The following is a 6,154-nucleotide window of genomic DNA, read 5'->3' on the forward strand; positions in this document are numbered from 1 at the left end:
GGTAGAACTTTTTTTTTTAGTACAAGACAGAGATTACCATGAAAATCAGGATTGTGGTTACCTCTAGTGGAGAGGAAGACAGTGTGATTGGGAAGATGTAGATTTGGCAACATTCTATTTCTTGATCTGTTACTGTAACTATAATAATTAATTCAACAATACTTTTTGTGTGTTCACTTCTATGTATGTGCTGCACTTCAATTTTTTTAAGTTTAAAAAAGAAACTAAATGGGTGAATAAAAAGACATCTAGGTATAAGTAAAAAGAGCTAGAGGAGAGATCTGAGGAAATTGTTCAGAAGGTAATGCAGGAGATAAAGAGTTAGAATATATTAGAGACTATAGGTGAGTTGGAGAATGAGAAGGTAATATATGGTAGTTCTGGAGAAGAGAATAAAGAGAATGGGAGGAGGCCACATTTTATCAAAGAGAATATGGCTGAGAATTTTCCAGAATTAATTGAAGACATGAGTCCTCAGGTTCAGATTGCAGAAATTTTCAGCAGGATTGATTAAACTAAATCCATACTCGTATACCTTGCTGTGAATGTTCTATTCAATTCCAACTACAGTGAGAAAGTTTAAAAAGCAAACAGAGAGAAAGACACATTATCTTCAAAGTAACAACAATCTTATTCATGGCAGACTTTCTGAAAGCAACAAAAGAGACTAGATAACAAGAAAAAATGTATTCAAAGTTCTAAAGTTTTAAATTTTTTCAGCATGAATTCTTTAGTCAGCTATACTATCATTCAAAAGTAAGCATGAAATAGATAAATTTCCAGACAAACACAGCAGGTTTCTTAATACAAATAGACCTCCCATTAAAGACATTTTCTTTAGGGAATTTCCTAAAGAAAATTTCAACCCAGAAGGAGGAAGTGAGATAAAAATAAGAATTCTGAGAATAGTTTTGATGAGTAAAAACACTGAAAAACATGTGGTATATCTAAACAAGCATTGACAAGGCAAACAATAGTAATAGTGACTAATTTGGGGATATAAAAATAAGGGGTATTATAATATAGGACAGCAATAATGCATAAAATGAAAGAGATATGATCAGAATTAGAGTTCCAAGTTTCTTGCATTATTTGGGAAGACAATAGGGATATTGCTTAGGCCAAATAAGATTACTTTTTAAAAATTAGAATAATCATGAAAAGAATAGAAATAGAATATACAACTTTCAAATTAGTAAAGGAGAAAAGGAAAATTTTTCAAAACTTTCATCAACTTCATAGAAAGCAGCAAGAGAGACACTGAAAAAATATAAGTACAAAATAATCTGGTACATATAAAACAAAAGTTATCAGTAAGCTCATCAAATATAAATGGACTAGCATCAACAGTTAACAGCTTGATATTGTCAGACTGGATTTTAAAATTTAGTTATGTGCTGTTATATGTCATTAATGACATAGAATGTTTGCGATTAAAAGAATAGAAAAAATACCAAATAACCTGATATTACTATATTAAGATGGGACAAAATCAGTTTTAAGATACATAGAAAAGTGGTTACTGTGGGCTTCGGGGAGAGGATAATAGGAAGCTATTGGTTAACAGGTACAAATTTTCAGTTTGTGATGGATGATGAAAAAGTTCTAGAGATGGAGAGTGGTGATAATTGCACAAAAATGTGAATGTACTTAATGCCACCAAACTGTATGCTTAAAAATGGTTAACATGGTAAATCTTATGGTGTGTATATCTTATCACAATCAAAAACTTAGACCTTAAGATTTTAAAAATGTAATCACTATATAATCATGAAAGCAACAGTTTACCAGGAAGATATAGCATTTACTTTTACGTGATCACTTAAATACATGAAACAAAGCTGTAATAAGAAATTTATAAATTTACCGTAATTGTTGGAGATTTAAAAATTATAACTTTCTAGTAATTGGCACACTGGTAGATAAAAATTAGTAAAGACATAGGAGATTTGAATAACACAAATCTTTATATAACAATTAGGAAATACACATTTGTTTTAAAAATATACAGAACCCTTTCAAAAACTGACCACATACTGGACCACAAAACAGATCTCAACAAATAAAAAGAATTGGTGTTATACATAGCACAGGGAACTTTACTCAATGCTCTGTGGTGACCTAAACGGGAAGGCAATTCAAAAAAGAGGAAATATATATACATGCAGAGCTGATTTCACTTTTCTGTACAGCAGAAACTAACACAACATTGTAAAGCAAGTATACTCCAGTTTAAAGAAAAGAATGTGTTACACCGACCATTTTTCTCTGCATGCAAGCAATTAATTTAGATAGCAGTAATAAAAAAAGATTAAATTCCCATATAGTTGGGAATTCATGAAAAAATTTGAAGTATAACTAATAATGGAAATTGGATAATATTTAGACTGAATAATAAAGAAAACATACCTTCAAAATATGTAAGATATAGCTAACATAGTATTGTTGCTGCTGCTGCAGCTAAGTCGCTTCAGTGGTGTCCGACTCTGTGCAACCCCATAGACGGCAGCCCACCAGGCTCCGCTGTCTCTAGGATTCTCCAGGCAAGAACACTGGAGTGGGTAACATAGCATTAGAATAGCCTTTATAGTCTCAATACATTAGAAAAGAAGAAAAAGAAACAAAAAGCTAAGTTCCAACTCAAGGAATTACAGAAAAAAAAAAGTCACAAAACCTCCCCTATAGTCGAAGCAGATGGAAAGAAATAATAATTGTAAAAGTAGAAATTAGAAAACAAGGATACAATCGACAACAAAACTACAGATTGGTAAATGCTCACTCACCAAAGGATTCTAAGACGTCTCAATAATGAGGTGGATGGGATCACCTGGGTCTTTAAATGTCAGTCATTCTCTATCAAACTGCTCAGGAGATAGAGAGAGAACTCTTAATACAGTAGCTATGGGCACAAGCTGGAAATTATGCAACGAAACAGATTTTTCTCTTACCAAAGTAGATCTGGCTACCATATACCTCTTGAGGATAATCTGCCAACAGCACAGACCAATAATGAGCCATATGATACTGCACCTGAGGGAACCAGCTAAGACAGGCTGATTATAGTGGATCCCTTCCGTCACGGAGAGGCTGTGTTTTGCCTCACTTGAACAGACATTTTTTTCTGGCTCCAGATTTGCCCATAATGCTTCTGTCAGCCCCCTCATCCATGCACTTACTAAGTGCCTTCTTCACCATTATGATAACCCATACTGTATCTCTCCCACCCAAAGTACACACCAAAAGAAGTGAAGCAGTGGGTTCAGGCTCATAGGATTCAGTAGTCTTAACATGTATTCTATCATCCATAGATAGTGGACTTTATGAAATGATAGAACGGTCTAATGAAGATTCCACCACAGAGCCAGCCGGGAGATGATACTTTGTGAGTTTGGGGTGCTGTCTTGTAAGACTGACTGAGAGAGCCATAGTTGGAGATATTATTCCTACAGCCAAAATGCATGGGTCTAGGTACTAAGAAGTGTATGTAGGGTTGAATTCTCTCAAGTATGTGCATGCGTGCTCGGTGATTTCAGTCGTGTCTGACTCTTTGCAACCCTAAGGACTGCAGTCCACCAGGCTCCTCTGCCCATGGGATTTTCCAGGCAAGAATACGAGAGTGGATTGCCATGCCCTCCTCCAGGGGATCTTCCCAACCCAGGGATCGAACTCACATTTCCGTCTTTACCACTGAGCCAGCAGAGAAGCCCCGATTTCTCTCACTGTTACACATACTGACCAACTTCAACATTTTTCTTGCTTCTCATCCCTCTAAACTTGGATTCTGGTTTAGAGGTATTCATTCCTAGGAAACTTTTATATCCTTTATGCCACTGAATCAACAGGCAAAGGGTTCTTGTACCAGCTGGGGTGAGACAAAGTGGTTGCTTTGCGATGAGAGCAGTGGATCCTCTGGGGTGCCTCACAGTAGCTCCATGATTAGGGTAGAGCTGATCGAAGATTGGAGACCCCCAATGCAGGCAGAACCCCTAAAGGCTAGCTCCTTCAGGAATGAAGGTTTGGGCCTCTCCACCAGGAACCCAAACCAGCTAGGTACTGATTGAAGACAAAAACAACATGGAATGGGTAGTTGATTAAGAAAGTTATAAGTAGCAGCTACAGACTTGTTCTCAGAAGCTTTGGGCCATACATGGGTGGTGCTGGCTGTTATGATGGTGGGAGCAGCAGCTTCCTGGCCTCTTGATCACAACCACAGAGGGATGTTCTTCAACTAACAAGTTTAGTGGCACCTTCTGATTCCTGTTCTTTCAGTTTTTCCAGCAATTTTGTGAGCATCGAACTTCTTTACAACATTGTGGTAAATTCCTTTCTGCTTCGAATACCTGGAGTTATTTCTGTCTTTACATTAAGCTCTGACTAAAGGAGAAGGGGGCGGCAGAGAATGAGATGGTTAGATAGGATCACCTACTCAATAGACATGAATTTGAGCAAACTCTGAGAGATAGTGGAGGACAGAGGAGACTGGCATGCTGCAGTACCTGGGGTTGTGCAAAGAGTCGGACATGACTGAGCGACTGAACAACATCAGGTAAGCATGGTATTTGCGTAGGGATGATCAGATTGACTAATTTAAAAGACTAGAACCCACAAACAGACGTCTGCTACTTAAATCTGATATTTCAAACCAATAGAGAAAATGCTGGACTATGTAACTAATGCCGCTGGGGCCAGTAGGCTTCCCTCAGGGGGGACATTAAATCCTTTTCTCTCACTAAACAAAAAATTAATTCCAACTGGATTAAAGAAGGAAAGGTGAAAAGCAAAAGTATAACACCATTAGAGGAAAATGCAAGAAAAATTATTATGCTAATAAATTTACATGTCTAGCTTATTGCTGTTGTTCAGTCACTAAGTTGTGTCCAACTCTTTTGTGACTCCAAAGACTGTAGCTTGCCAGGCTCCTCTGTCCATGGGATTTCCCAGGCAAGAATACTGGAGTCAGATTGCCATTTCCTTCTCCAGGGGATCTTCTCCACCCAGGGACTGAATCTGTGTTACCTGCATTGGCAGGCAGACTCTACCACTGAGCAACCAGGGAAGCCCAAGGAATACTATACAACAGTTAAATAAATAAATGAGCACTTCTTGTAGCCACACAGATAAATACCAAAAACAACATTGAACAACAAAAGCTAGCTGAAGGATAAGTATGGTATGATACCACTTATAAAAATTAACAAACATATAAAGCAATACTGTATATAGCTTATGTTACATACATATGAAATAAAAGTTTTTGAAAACTTCCATGGTAATGATAAGCACCAAATTCAGGATGGAGGATACTTCTGAGAAAGAACACTAATATAATAGGGGAAGATTATCCATGGATTTTCCTTATATTTATAATTTATTTCTAAGCTGAAAAGTTGGCACATAGTGTTAATTTTCTTATATAGTTTTTGCATGACTGAAATAGTTAATAATTTAATAATAGGGCCCAGAACTCCCCTCCCAAAGAATATGAAAGTGATGATGACTTTTATGACATGTTAGATTTAACTGAGTATGTAAGAAGACACCACTGGTGGAATCCAGTGTTTGGCCACAGTTCTGGACCTGTGGTAGAAAATTATTCAGTAGCCACCCAGACCGTAATGGATGAAGTGAGTGACAGGTGTGCAGGATTTTTGTTCCAGAAAGTTGGAAAACTTGCAGCAACTGCAGTAGGTGGTGGCTTTCTTCTCCTTCAGATTGCCAGCCACAGTGGCTGTGCAGATCAGCTGGAAGGGAGTTGAAAAAGACATAAACAAAGCAAAAGGATAGATGAAGAAATGAACAAATAAGGCAGCACCTTAAATCAACAACAGAAGAAGCAACAGAACTTGTCAAACAGAACCGTGTGATATCCGGTGGATTTATGGGAAGTTTTTTGCTAGGTCTTGAATCTTGAGGATATGAATGTTTCGTCATGGTGGGGTCACCTCTGAGAAGTGCTGGTGACAAGATTATCTCAACATTTTCAATGACACATTTTCCAGGATGACAAGAAATAACTAGCTGGACAATACCAAACCCACAGCTTAGCATTTTGCCATCTGAAATTTGGCAGACTAGTATCTATTATGGAGAAGGTAATGGCAACCCACTCCAGTATTCTTGCCTAGAGAATTCCATGGACAGACAAGCCTGGTGG

General features: G+C 37.4%; 1 pseudogene; it reads left to right on the forward strand.

The window, feature by feature from the left end:
- The first annotated feature begins 4,520 nt into the window (after window positions 1-4,520).
- Window positions 4,521-5,911, forward strand: LOC122686044 (annotated as a pseudogene).
- The last annotated feature ends 243 nt before the right edge of the window (window positions 5,912-6,154 follow it).

The sequence above is a fragment of the Cervus elaphus genome, chromosome 3, assembly GCF_910594005.1.
Source record: "Cervus elaphus chromosome 3, mCerEla1.1, whole genome shotgun sequence".
Classification (NCBI taxonomy): Eukaryota; Metazoa; Chordata; class Mammalia; order Artiodactyla; family Cervidae; genus Cervus; species Cervus elaphus.